Source organism: Columba livia, chromosome 5 (assembly GCF_036013475.1).
Source record: "Columba livia isolate bColLiv1 breed racing homer chromosome 5, bColLiv1.pat.W.v2, whole genome shotgun sequence".
Lineage (NCBI taxonomy): Eukaryota > Metazoa > Chordata > Aves > Columbiformes > Columbidae > Columba > Columba livia.
The window spans coordinates 10,469,574-10,484,461 of NC_088606.1; the positions used below are offsets into that span (position 1 = coordinate 10,469,574).

The 14,888-nt window shown below is 37.8% G+C and overlaps 1 long non-coding RNA gene across 2 annotated transcripts in view; it reads left to right on the plus strand.

The window, feature by feature from the left end:
• LOC135579692 (uncharacterized) overlaps nucleotides 1–14,888 on the plus strand; it is a 54,200-nt gene that overhangs the window by 35,879 nt on the left and 3,433 nt on the right. For both annotated transcript variants that reach the window (XR_010473292.1, XR_010473293.1), the window contains one exon: nucleotides 6,372–6,516. This is a non-coding gene — a long non-coding RNA (uncharacterized LOC135579692). The remainder of the gene's footprint in view (nucleotides 1–6,371; nucleotides 6,517–14,888) is intronic.

Below are 14,888 nucleotides of genomic sequence, written 5' to 3' on the forward strand. Positions count from 1 at the left end.
TCTCAAAGGATAAACTAGGTGTTCACAGTTTACCACTCCTGCTTCTACTTTCATATTGCAAATCTAAAGAAAGAAATTTCGTGCCTGTTCAAACTATTCAGCCCTAAAATAATTCCTATGTCATTATGCTTTTCTACCTATTGTTCAAACAGAGACTAAGCTTGTACCAGTCATCAGTGCTAATATGCAAATTCAACTCCCTGTCATCTTAGCAAAATTGAAAAATGGCAATTTCTCACCCTTTTATTTCATGACAAATTATAACAAGAATTTGTCAAGAAAAATATTGATCTTTTAACAGATATGTTGTAAAATCTTCCTACGATTCTTTATTTCTTATAACAAGTATTACTGTCTGCCCCTTAGGTGTCCCAAGCCCTCATGAAGGCTTGTCTAGCTGTTCAACAAGAAAAGGAATTTCCCTGAGACCAAGTTCTTCCAAGCTGTCTTGGCAGTACGGTGCCACCCTATATTGCATCCAACATGGACAAAAGACACTCAATCCCTTACATTATAGCAAATATGGTAAGAGATAGATTTCTAAAATCAGAACGAAGCCTACGCTAACTTAGAAGTCCCGATAGCTTTGAACTATCTAGGCAAAAAAAAATGCTAATATTTAAATGTCACTGAACTTGGAAAAGAATCGGGCTTTAAGGAGCTAGGTTCAAAGTGTACTGACAGAACTAGTTGCAAGAGTAAAGGAAGTAGCAAAGCTTGTTGAAAGACATATTTGCTACTACATTTCCAGAAAAATTGCATTTGTTAGAGATGAGCCAGTTTTGATCACACTTTCTTCACTCTAACCAAAATTCTCTGGAAAGAGAGACCTGTCAAAGCTAGGATAGCCCAGTCAGTCAAAATTAACAAAACCATATGGATGGCAACATCCCTGGGTCAAAAGCGTGACTGTACTAGGCAGAGCAGTCAGTCTCCTGAGCTTTTGCTGGAGCCAGTTCCACTTCATTACAAATCTCAATGTTCAGCAGTCCACAGCCAGCAGCTGCTTCCACTGCCTTGCCATGACCTGGGCCAGCAGAGATGCAGGTTTGACTTTACTCCAAACTCAGAAAAGCGGAGATCTGATCCTGCCCCATCAGAACTCTTTGAAAGACCATTACCACCATCTGAAGATATGATACAAAGTCAGGATATTATTTCAAAAATTTTTTTAGCAAATAACAGCACCAGCATCTTCTGGCCAGCAAAGTGAACTCACAGTCACAAGAAGTACAGGGAGAAAAATGTCTGTGTGCTCAGAAAATGCTCCTCTGTAGCTAGGCACACACAAATCTGCGAAACACTGTGAATATTCCCCAAAATAGAGAGGTATAGCAGTGAGAGAGTGGGCTACACCCTGCTGAGTTAATTCACATGAATAATCCCAGGGCTTTCCATCAGGGTGTTTGTGTCAATAAGACAAACAAGTTTGGGCCTGTCCTGAATATTGTTCATTACAGATTGCAACAGGGAGATGTAATTATGTAAGCGAGAGAAAGGCAGCAGGAGCAATTCCTGAAGGCAGGACATCATTAAGATTTCACAACAGGCACATTTTCCCAAGGGATCTGGAGGAAATGAGACCCATGGATTTCCTGAGGCCAGACTCTGAGTTTGTCTTCATACATCCAAGTGCATTCTTAATTATGACATTCACTTGAAAGGCAAAAAGTTCCTTCGGAAGTGAACAGGATTTGAAACAGGTTTTAAAAACTGTCCAGTGCCTCATCCTACACAATGTGGAACAAGTGCTGGAAAATAAAATCCCAGAATGATCAAATTTGGACATTTACAATGTGCAATTTTCTCTGGATAACAGACAAATAAACGTGTGCATTGCAAGGGGAAGCAGTTGCTGAGTGTTTTTATGATTAGGGCATTCTCAATGAGAAGAACCAAATCTGTAAGACAACTCTGAAACAAGTCAAGAGGCATCAAGAGTGAAAGCAATCAAAGGTGGCTGATGAGCATAGCACATCCAACAGGAATATAAAGAGGTACTGGCTGGGCTTCAATTTGAATTCATTATAGGATGAAGAATCAACAAAATACTTTGCCTTGCTTTAACATTACATCAAAAGTATTTATTAAAGGTTGGAAATGGTGCTCAAAGCTAGCTAGTCACACCATTGGGTGAGGAAAGTCAACACATACACTCAAGCCAGGTTTGTTTGGGTTTTTTAATCTAGGGAAAACTGGACTAGGCATTAAGAAAATCACAGGTCAACTGTCTTTAATTAAAGGGGAATGCTTCAGAAATTACTTCTTGAAGCAGGAAATTTCCTGTTGGAAAAAAAAAAAATAAAAATATTGAGAGAATTGCCCCATTACATGTTTTTCTTGGGGTAAGTAAAATAGTTCATACATCAGAACAACGTAGCACCATCACACTGCCACCTGAGCTGCTTTGCAATAGGGAAAATCAAAGTTGTAGCTGTGTATAGAACTGTGCTATGTAGTTTTATAAACACACATGCACATATACCACACATATATGTAAGACAAACATGAAGCTCCCAGGAACTAGAGCCAAATTCTGATCTAATAGAGAGCATCTCTATTGGATTTGATGTGGGAGGATGCCTGTGTGTGAATCTTGCTTAACTTTGTTAGGTGGCAATACTATTTCTGAATTGTTCCACTTCACATCTTAATCAAATCCACTCCTCTGTGACTATAATACACGGCTTCATAATAATGAAGCTTAATGAATAGAATTAAAAGTTGATTAATTGTAAGCACAGTTAAACACAGAAATGCTTTGCTTCTTTGCCATAAAATCTGTCTACTGTTAAAAAATTGTCACTTGCTCTCCTCTCTGTCTTTGGATTTTCAAACAGCTTTTACAGGCTTTTCAGTTCCTGCCTGCAATTCAGATTCACTTTAGTTTTTGTCCTCCTTGGCTCTTCATCCTTTTGCATCTCCACTTTCCCCTATGTAAAGGCACAAAGTCGCATCAAGTTTAGAAAATCTGCGATACATATCTGACATTGCCGCAACCTTTTAATATAGTTTATCAAAACTCACAGTGTAACGACACAGGACAGTATTACCCTGTATCTGCAGAAATTCCTATAGAGCCTCTATTCACAAGCTCATTAACTGATCTTGTAAGAGTATGGTGCTGCCTTACGACTGATGAATCCTCAGCCTACTTCCAACATCTTAACACAAGAAAATGAAAAGAAGTTTTTTGACATCAGAGAGAGCAAGGACATAAATATTTTAGGGAGGTAAAATATTGAAAAGAAAGGATAAAGATTGACTTTGCCAGGGGAACAATTTTTTGAAAAAAAGTCATATTGGAAGCGTTATGCAACATTATGTACGTATGTTTTTTGTCTTCCTTGAGTGTCCTTGCCTGGATCATGTTCCTCTTGTAGTCTTATAAAAACCAGTGCAGCCAAGGTTTCCACAGAAATGTGCTGAGCAGGCATCTCCTTCAAAAAGAGCTGCTGTGAGACATCCCAATGTACTTACATACATATCAGCAGAAGAATTAAAGTCAGGTAAATACTAACTAAACCCACTTAAACCCTTTGGAAATCCTCATCGGGGATATGTTACCTGTTGAACACTAACCAAATTTGTCTGATTGTAAATGATATTTCAAGCTCCTAAGTCACTTGGACAACCAGGAAAAGGTCTATTATTCCTTTATACAAAGAAATCACCAACTATATGTTGTACTTTAATTTTTCCAGGAAGGAAACATGATTTTTTCAAATAATTTAAGCTTCCAGACATCTAAAGGAGAAGTATTAGTTATAAGTAAATTATTATTATTTTCTTCTTACCAGATCTTCACAAATATACCAAAATTCAAAAAGACTCAGAAAGTGAATCAGAATATTGAAATATTTTAAAAGCTTAAAATTATATATGAAAAATATAGATTCCTGAGATATTGTTTATCTAATTTATGTATTCCTCAAAGCTCTAGAAAATAGGCAGATGATACATAGTCTTATAAAAAATATAAATGTGGTGTGTCAAGTGAAAAATAACAGTGATTAGCTTAACAGCATCTTGGGCATGTATCTTCTACAATACATCATGTATTGGGAGTATGTTTTACTCAGGTTACAGAATTAAACCAGTAGGAGGTCGAATTTGAATTAATATACAGGTTCACTAGGAAATATTGATAGGTTTAAGTATGATTCCTTGTAATATGCTGTTTTATACAGCTACAGTTTGGTTGATGGGGAAAATGAGATGCATAGACTAAAATTATACAGTATTCTTGAAACACATTTGAAAGAAGTTTTGAAGAAAGCACAACACAAAAATTGCTTTCATAAGTACGGACCCTAGTTCATGCGGTGCATGAAATTGCTGTGATTTTCCTTACTGTCTAGAAGGTGCCTGCCATTTTTCAAGACAGACTTAATAATACTGTCTACCGCAGTACTGTCTACTCCAACTTTGCCTTGGTGTTGTTTTGTCGCTTTAACCTCTGATACACATTATGCAGCACCCAGCAAGGACAAGCAGACCACGCTGGTGGCAAAGCTAAAGCTACCCAACAAGTGTCATGCAGCTCCCGTGTCAAGGCCACCATATGGGTTTCTGTGTAACCCAAATTCCTCTGGGATGAAACAAACCTATAGAGTCCATGAAGGCTGATATCCCACTCGTTGACCCTCAACCACCATGGAGGAACCTGTTCAGTGTGGGAGTAGACCCCAGTCAAGTCATTGGTATCTCTTTCCTGAAACCTCTATTCAGACCTTCCTTTTGCCTATCTTCTCTGATATCTGTAACACACATTTGGCAACTATGAGCCTTCAGACGATTTAGGTATCACAGAATGACAGAATGTTAGGGATTGGAAGGGACCTCGAAATATCATCTAGTCCATTTCCTGCCAGAGCAGGAACACCTAGATGAGTCTACACAGGGAGGTGTCCGGGCCGGTTTTGAATGTCTCCAGAGAAGAAGACTCCACAACCCCCCTCGGCAGCCTGTTCCAGTGTTCTGTTACCCTCACCATGAAGAAGTTTCTTCTCAAATTTAAATGGAATGTGCTGTGTTCCATTTTATACCCATTACCCCTTGTCTTATCGTTGGTTGCCACTGAGAAGAGCCTGGCTCCATCCTCATGATGCTCACCCTTTACATATTTATAAACATTAATGAGGTCAGTCTTCAGTCTCCTCTTCTCCAACCTAAAGAGACCCAGCTCCCTCAGCCTTTCCTCACACGGGAGATGCTCCACTCCCTTCATCATCTTTTTTGCTCTGCACTGGACTCTCTCCAGCAGTTCTCTGTCCTTCTGGAACTGAGGGGCCCAGAACTGGACACAATGTTACAGATGCGACTCTGAAGGTTGGTTACCTCTGAAGTTTGGTTACCTTGCCAGGACAGTGCTGAAACTCTTTCTGTCCCAGAGATCACATTCCTTTCACAGGTTAAATACAGAGTGTTAATGCACAGCCACTTCTTGGCATTGAATACCAACGGAGCTTAAAAATCAGACTTCTAAAGTGAGATGGCGACAGAAGTGGCCATTACCGTGTAAAATGCTTTTAATCTTCTAACCATTGGGAACAAAAGAACACGCAGATAGCCCCAGAGTGCCAGGGGTTTACACCAAGTTACAGTCAGCCTGCAGCTGTAGAGAAATACTGCAAATTTGCTCCAGCAAAATGTCCTGCTCAACGTTAGACAGCCTGGATGAGTGTTGCCTGGTAGCTCTTTATGCTTGTGAGTGTCATTGTTCTTGGTGAAAAAAATGAAACCATGTTAAGTGCAAAAGAGAAACGACAAGCATCTTACTCTTCTCTAAAAACTCTCCCTGATTGCATGTCACTCACTTTAAATTCTGATTAAAAGAGGGCATTGAGAATCTCAGCTGGGAAGGCAAAAGGATAAATGGACTTATCATCAGATAAAATCTGCACAAACTACAAGGCTGGGTAGCCTTGATTTCAGAGCAAGATACTAGGAATCGCCACTACCCAGATGTTAGCATACGGTCTCACATTACATCATTTACAATAAAACACTGCATTTTTTATTTTTTTTTTTTTTAACAAAAAACACCTCTCAAACAAATAGAAGTGCTCTATGTAAAACTAAGGGTAACATTGATGTAGAGCACTAAGGACAGCTTTATTTATAACCTTGGAGATGGAGAAATAACAATACGCATGGGAAACTGAGAAGTGTCGCCAGTACTGAGAGGATAAAATCAGGAAGACACAGTGAGTCCTGTCTTGGCATGACTTTGAAAATACCTTGTTAGAGCTTAGACTTAGAGGCTAAAGCAGGGTGGATGACCAAATGGGGACAAAGCAGACTAAGGTAGGACATGGTCATGCTAATAATCAGTGTGATTGGACTATCTGCCCACTTCTCATTTTCAGATGATTTTCATCAATTGTCTGAAGAAACAGAAGAGCAAGTTTCCCATATGCTTAAAGCCAACATGGAAAGATTCATCAGCCAATATGAGCTGGGACAAAAAAGAAAAATAAGCATGTTACTGAAGAAGTGCTGACAATGACTGAGGTAAGTAAAGTAAATACTAAATACCTACACAGGGTCTTGAAGGTGAGAAGAAATGTAGATTGTCTTTTTAAATGTTCAGAACTTGCAACAAGGCTAAAGTGTTTTATTAGTCAAGGGTAGAATAAGATTCTCCAGAATGCCACTAAGTGTTTAGGATCCTCTGGAGCAAGGGCTCCTGAATATTCACTTGATCTCTTTCTATGCATTATGTGTTACCACACTAACACCCCAGCTGTATTTGGTGTTCATTGTCATTTTCTAGGACTGAGCTAATGATACTGTTCTAAAACAACAAGCAGCTGGTGGCACAGTACAAATAACTATTATTCAACATGAACTATGATTGGCATAGATGCACTAAAGAAAACTTTTCAAAATACATCTGATAATGCAACCCAACTCTTCTCTCATTCTCAGCTGCTGACTCATCTCTGAATGTTGCCTGAGTGAGGAAAGGGAGCAGCAAAGAGCTCTGTTTTGTCTGGATGCCTCACTACAGGTTGTGCACGTGGCACGTGAACAGTTCACTGAAGCACTAGCTTGACAATAAGTCTCACCAAAAGACTGATATTTCTTATTCTAGTTAGTCTGTGTGCCACTATAGATTTTTGTTAGTATCGCACCCACTTGTGGCTAGGAGTAAGTAGAAGTGGTGTGAGAGATCTAGACCTGAAATTGTGGAGACCCTAGACTATTCTGCAGTAACCAGTAAGAGAATAATTTGGGACTGCCTTACACAGACTGGTCTAGCAGGGAAACACTGGTTGAATTTGAAGCCAATTTGGTTTTGGAGAAGGATGAAAAGAGAAATCTAAACCTACCAGCACCATGGAACAGTCATGAGAGATGACAGATAGGTTGCAGTATGGTTGCAGCCCCTGTCCAAGACTGGGGTTTCAGCAGAGGTTTGGTTTGTACCTTAGGATTCACTAGAATGCACTAAGCTTGACTTTCAACTGTGAAAATGGTGGTGTGAAAAGGGGCAGAGGACCGTTTGCTTTTGTGGTGGCAATTGTCACAGGGAGGAGAAAGGAAAACCTTGGCTCTGTAAATTGTTAAAATAAAGATGTATTTAATTTCTGTAGCTATCAATGATATTTGGGGAAAGTAAAATAAACAGGACTTCATCTACCTATTTGTAGCATTCCATAAAGCCAATGCACCTGGTGATTTCTTTGAAAGGTCTTAGATTTGCATTTTGTAAATAAATATATAAATAAATTAAGATCTCACGAAATGTATAGCTTGTTCCTGGACAATGGACTTTTCAAGATGCATAGAGCTATTCATTTCGTTTTTTTTTAAATGAAATTCTGTTTCAGAAAGATGGTGAGAATTCAGTGGGAAAGTACTGTATTGATACAGTCAGAATACAGCCTCAGTTAAGTCTTCAAAAAATGGAGCCTTTAAGTTACACACTGAGGCCTTCAGCCTGCAAGAACTTCATGTATATACTCGCCTTTATGCATTGCAGTTAGACCCACTGATGTTGATGCAATTGCTTTAATGGATAAAGTTATGTTCCATGTGTCTCAATTGATCATAGCCTGCACATGTGCACAAATACTGTGCCACAATATCATTTATATATACAAATGTTAAAGTGATTCTCTGTTCACACATTTAGATAGCCAACTCAGATGTGCAAATACTTGATTCAAGAAAATCTTAGTGGGAATGAGGTCTTTTAGAAGTGCACATCTTCAAAAAATCAACTTATTTATAACTGAAGTTAAAACAAGGGCTGCTGTTTGATTTGGTAGCACATAAATGATTTCCTGAGAGAAAAGAAGGTGGGTTGTTTTCAGATAACCAAGTATAAAACTACGTTCTGTGACAGTTCTCTCCAACAGAGCTCCAGCAAGGAGCTGTAGAGGAAGGATGCTGCTTTCATCTGTAGATGCAGGAGCTTTCTGAAGGCAGAACAAATTATGGGTGCCCTCCATTCCACAAGAGACATCAGTATAAGCTCAGAAACCTTCATAAACAAAGCAAAGCTTGATTACCACATAGGTAGCACCAGGCTCCCACTAGCTCTAGTACAGTTTTGTTATTATTATTGGACCACTGGGGTACCCAGAAGTCAGGGAATTTCAATACCCACACATTCTCATTGAATATTAATGCCAGAACCATAACAATAGTGGCTAATAATGCAGCTTTTCACTGCCATGTGAATTGCACATCAATATTAATGAAGCCTTTGTTAACATTCAGTGTTCTTTCCTTTCGGTGTCTCTGCCAGGATTTTGGAGTGGTTTATGCCAACAACACAGACTTAGATGTCAACCCTGAGCAGGTCCTAGACATTTCAGAAAGGGCTTGTTTCACAAATGTAGATTTAAACTAAGAAACATGGCATGTGAATGTTGCTTTAAATTGATGGTTGTTCAGTTCTTCACCCCTACACAGGACAGATGTAGCTCTATGTGTTTGCATAATCTAAAAGTAACACACAGAGGGCTGTCTTTTATTTCAAAATGTTATTACAACAGCCTTTGTATATAAACTCTAATGCAGTCATTCACAATTATATATGGTTCTCCTTCCCAGAATCAGAAATATCAAGAAAAGGCAATGGTTCTCTGATGAGAAATGGAGACAAGTAGTTTCTAGTTCTGTACAAAGCCACTGGTACAGAATGCTTAGCAAGTTCACCCTGAATTCTGCTATTCTAAAGAGGAAATCGTTCCAGTGCTTTGAACCCTCATATGAAATTTAAATGCAATTGCCAGAAGCATTACCTTATTAATAAAAGTAGAAAAGCATCATTACTAATTATCATTACCTTCATTTGCATTTTCAAAACATTTACATTATCTAATCTAACTATGTAACAGATGCTTGCATGATTTCCAACTCAGCTCTTTTCCAAAATGAATACCCAACAACAGTAAATAATGTGTTGCTTTGGACTACTCCTGTCAAATGTAGTGTCTTACTCAACAAGGAATTCATCAGCCGCAGAAGTGATACATTTTTTAATGAATACCAAGCCACTTCATTTTGGTACAGCTGATCAACCTTGTTGAATGCTGTATCAACCGATCCCGTTTCAATAGTAGATCCTGCAAGATATCTGCAACAAATTACCTCTTTGAAAGAAAGATTCAATTGATTTGCACTAATCTAATTTAGAGGAGGCCAGAATAAAATCATACTGGGACTTAATCTCATCTGAATACAAACAGTACAAAAATGCTGCTGATAAGTAGCTGATGTAATGCTCTAACACACCAGGGGGCTGATGTACCAATCCTGCTCCCATTAAGGAGAGCACTCTGCAATTCCCAGTGGTGTATCTTGAATTAAGGCTTGAAATTGCATGTTTAGCATAGAATATCTGGAACTTAATATCACAAGATTAAAAAAAAAAAAAAAACACACACACAAAAAGACAGGCTATTATTTGCAACAGTTGTCATGAAATGGAAATGACCAACTCCCAGCTAGATCCACTATGCACAACACCAGGTCCCTGGTGAGATAACACTCAGAAAGGAATCAATGTTTTACTTCTCCCAGAAGCAAAGGAGCAACAGGGAGTGCAAGGAAGCCACCACAGACCCAAATCTGATCAAATCAAGGGGCAGTTCCGAGAAGAATTATATTGTTTTAAGGTGAGGTTAGTCTGATGTCATTGCTAGTAATCATCAACAGCAAGTTAAATCACTGGTGTTTCTTTTCCTTCTTCCAAAACAAACCCCGCAGATTTTGGTGGACAGTCAGGCAGCTGATTTCCAGCAAAACCATCAGTTTGACCTGCTCCATCATGTCCAATGCAGCAAAGAATGGAACTGATTTCACAGCACAGGACAGGATGCTTTGTAAGCCTGATCAAGAGTACCTGGACTTTGAGTCAACACATTTCATTTATAGACATTTATTTGCCAATTTACTGTGTAGATTTAGGGTAATGCAACCCTCAATTTTATTGTGTTTGTAGAATGGTGATAACAATCCCTGCTCCATGAGAAGCTGGAGGTTAAACTTAATAATGTTTACAAAACACTCTGAGGTGCTACAATTCAGGCAGTAATATGAATGTAAAATGTCACTGTACTATGGTTGCTATCTTTAAATTCATCACCTTCACCTGGAAATATGTTTTTTCTAAGAGGAAATAGAATAATTCTTCCTTATTCTATACCACAGAAATAACTATGCAAATATGTAGGGAGTAATTTCAAATTAAAATTATTGTAACTTAAACTTGGAGAACTTAGAGCTTGTAATATATTGTGATCATCTGCAACAGGAAACAAAAATAAGTAGATGAAAAGATAAACAGGTACAGAGATGCACAGATGAATCACATTAAGGAAGTGGAAAGGATCTTTGGAGCACAACTTCCAGCTTTACAAAACTGCTTTGTTTGTGACTGACTTTCTGGTTGTTCACAGTTCTGTTACCTTCACAGAATATGCCAAGAACACAAAATTAAGTAGAAGGTTAACATTTGCAAGCCTTGAGACCAAACCTATGAAAACATTACCCACTAAAATCCTGTTCAGTCTGTGAGCATCCTTATTCCTTCACACCTTTGCAAATAAATGTCTCAGATATCATAAGAGTATTCCCGTGTTTGGATTCCTTTGTCCCTAAACCAGTGTCAACTTTCCTGGATTCTTTGATATTTTATGCTATTTTATTTTATGTTAATTCTATGCTACATCAAATCCCAGGAATTATGCAAAAAGGTAGGTCAGCTTTCTATATAGCCAACAGTAAGGATGGAAACAAAAACCCTCACCTTTATAGTTTAAAAATGAAAAGCTATAGCATTTGTCATTAACTATAGTGGGAACATAGTGAGTTGCGCTGAGTGTGAAGAGACCATGGTTTCTGACAACAGGCGCTGTTTTGGCTTTAACAGTTGTACAAAACCACTTCCATTTATAAGCTCTTCATAAATATCTGTCTCCTGGAAGTACTCAAATTTGAAATATGTATTTTAGCTTCAACTTGATTTCAGTATCTGCCTTGAAGAATACAAACAGCAGACAGACTTCCTTTATTCTGTATTCACCTATTTAAAATATGTCACTGGATAGAAAAGGGTGAATGGATTAAGGTATTTACCCTATTTCCGTTTTCTGTTTTCATGGCCTCAATCAGAAAGCAGAATTTCACGATAAACAAACCCCAAAATGGGCTAAAACAATTCCCATTTATTATTCACAGCAGAGGTAAACCAGGATTTCAAAGGCTAGAAGATGCCCTCAATTTGCATCCCGCTTCATTTGTCAGTAAATCTGTTTGCTGTTGGGAAGGCATTTGCCATTCTGTTCTATTAGTCATTCAGTTAAAGAAAGACTAGTAATTAACACTTGTGATAATTAGGCATTGGTTTGGTTTGGTTTGGAATCAACCTCTGTGTTTTAATTAAATCTCAGGAATTGACAAAAAGGGATATGGTGTTTTGTTTAGCCAAATGATTAAGTGGTATTTTTTTATCATATTTTTCTAGAAGCTATGCTATTTTCTACCCCAAGCAAGCAGGAATGTTTTATTGTGGATTTAAATGAACTGTTTACAAATAATTGCTATTTCTCTATTTAATGTTAATAGGAAACTCATTCTAAAAACAAATTGCTAACCTCACACAGAATGCTTCTCTCAACGGACACGTTATCTTTATGACAACAATAGGTCAGCCAACAGCACCATATATTACACATGACTTGTTCTTTATTGGAAGATGGTGAAAAAATATCCTCTCACTGAACTCAACATATCCCAGTAAACCTGTTACACAAACATTTTGTCCACCAGCAAAGAGAGAAGCCAACCTGCCACGGCAGATTCCAATTAAAAGAAAAATATATCTTAAACAAATGAAACCCCTGTGTACCTAATGGCGCAATACAATAATTACAAAGACGATTGGACCATCTGTGCATCAAATTTATGGCTTTATCATGTACAGTCAGACCTTCCTAAAGTAGCTTGTCTAAGGGGTAGGACTAAAAAGGAAAGAGCTGAATTAATGTTTGCCTACATCTTTAAGTTGCTTCCAAAAAAAAACTGAAGACACAGTTTTGCTGGTGAGTTTTCAGAAGCTGAAAATTCCAGGTCAAAATTAATATGAAATTAAGACTCTAGTAATGAAGCCATTTTTCAGGTTGGCAAATGCCTGGTGGGGCAAGATGAACAGCTGGGAGGAAAGGCTGCACAAGGAGTTTCTTTAAGAATATCCTCCAGGACAGCATTGGGCTCTAAGAATTGCCACTCCTGGGGGTGGGGATGCTCTGGGGAAACTGTCATCATGAAGGGGATTTGAAGAAGGTAGAGAAAGGAAGAAAATATTTGATTTGGTGGTGGTGGTGTTGTCATTGAGGAGGTCAGAGAACGTGGAGTTTATGAAAAGCCCAAACACTCCCTGATCACTCAGTATTCAAGAGAGGAACTGGATATAGGTGACTCACAATTAGGAATGAGCAAAAAGGCCAGCAAGAGGTGGCTTGAACAAAATAATTGCATGCTGTAGTGCATTGCCTAGGACCCGGTCGAAAGCTACTTTCCCAGACAGAATGCTCTTGGGACCTGCGCTGTCAGCAGACAGAAATAAAACTCTTAAAACACATTTTTTAAAAAGGACCATGCTTTTCATTTTAAACTTCAGAGGAGCCAGAATAAAAAAAAAACATTATGAAGGAATGTGTTGAAAAAAGTTATATATGGCAAGGTCCTTTCCTAGAGATACCTCTTTCCCAAGAAGCAGTGAGTTCAGGAACCTGTATATTCTAAAACCAGCCAGTGTCTTACAAAAGAAAGACAGAGCAGCAGAGTCAGTCAAGCTTTCACAGCAAGTTCACATTACAGAGTCTTTTAAATGGCATTGCGGTGTAGATATGAAGCCCCATAGAAAGCGAAAGAAAAAATGTTCATAATTCAGAGAGACGATTCCACAATGTCAGGGAGGAGTCCATTTACTTCCCCAAAGAAGAGAGATTAAATGGTATTGCTTCATACACACTCAAGTGTTTTTTGTCAAATAATTTTAACTCAGAAGTTATAACAATGGATTTAGGGGCACATGGGAGGCAGCAGAACAATGACACAACAAGCTAATCTGTGCAGAGAGAATTGAATAAAAAACATTTCAACACACTGGAAAAAGATAAAACAAGCAAAGAATTGTCCCAGCCTCCACTGTAAATAGTATACAGATGCATAAAGAGTATAACTACTACAGTGAAACAAGTTCTTTGAAAAACTCATCTGAGTTTGATATAAACTTTTTACTTCTCTCAGTACAGTTAGCAATGAAATAGAGCTTTGAAATAGAAGGAAAAGAGAAGAGTCTGTGATAAAACTAGGGGCAGAGGAAAAGGGTAAACCTGAAAAATAAAATAAAAGTAGGGAAAATACAGGAAAGTCAAAAAACTGAGAAAATGTACAGAAAAATAGATATAATAAATTGCAGATAAGAATGAGAGAACAGAAGTCAGAATCAGAGATAAAGCACTGAGGAGGGAGAAAAAGGAAGAAAATCTGGTTTGAATAAGATAGGAGAAGACACAGAGTGCAAAGCACTATATTAAGGCTGATGGCACTCCCAGCATTAAAAATCACCATTAAAAATCTTGAAATCGGTGGAGAGAGGGAAAAGAGAAAGGAAGAAAGGAAGGAAGGAAGAAAGGAAGGAAGGAAGAAAGGAAGGAAGGAAGAAATAAAAGAAAAAAGAAAAAAGAAAAGAAAAAAAGAAAAAAGAAAAGAAAAAGAAAAGGAAGGAAAAGAGAAGAAAAGAAAAACAAGAAAAGAAAAACAAGAAAAGAAAAGAAAAGAAAAGAAAAGAAAAGAAAAGAAAAGAAAAGAAAAGAAAAGAAAAGAAAAGAAAAGAAAAGAAAAGAAAAGAAAAGAAAAGAAAAGAAAAGAAAAGAAAAGAAAAGAAAAGAAAAGAAAAGAAAGAAAAAAAAGAAAAGAAAAGAAAAGAAAAGAAAAGAAAAGAAAAGAAAAGAAAAGAAAAGAAAAGAAAAGAAAAGAAAAGAAAAGAAAAGAAAAGAAAAGAAAAGAAAAGAAAAGAAAAGAAAAGAAAAGAAAAGAAAAATAGCTAGCAAGTTTTAAAAAGGAATAGAAGTCAAGTTACTAGCAGCATGTCCAGAAAATACCATCTTTCTCTGGAATGCAAGTCCGATGCTAAGGGAACTAAGAACATTATTTGTGTTGTTTTTCATTGGTAAACTGAGGCATTAAGCAGCAAGGAGACTTGCCAGTGTCTTTCAGTAGTGAGAAAAAGGGGACTTTTTGGCTAACAAGTCGCAGTCGAACCGCCGCCAGCATGCCTTTGGCTGGGACTCACCAAGAGGATATCATTCTTACACAAACTCTTATCTGAAAGGGAGAGGGACAACCAACAGTCACTCTAT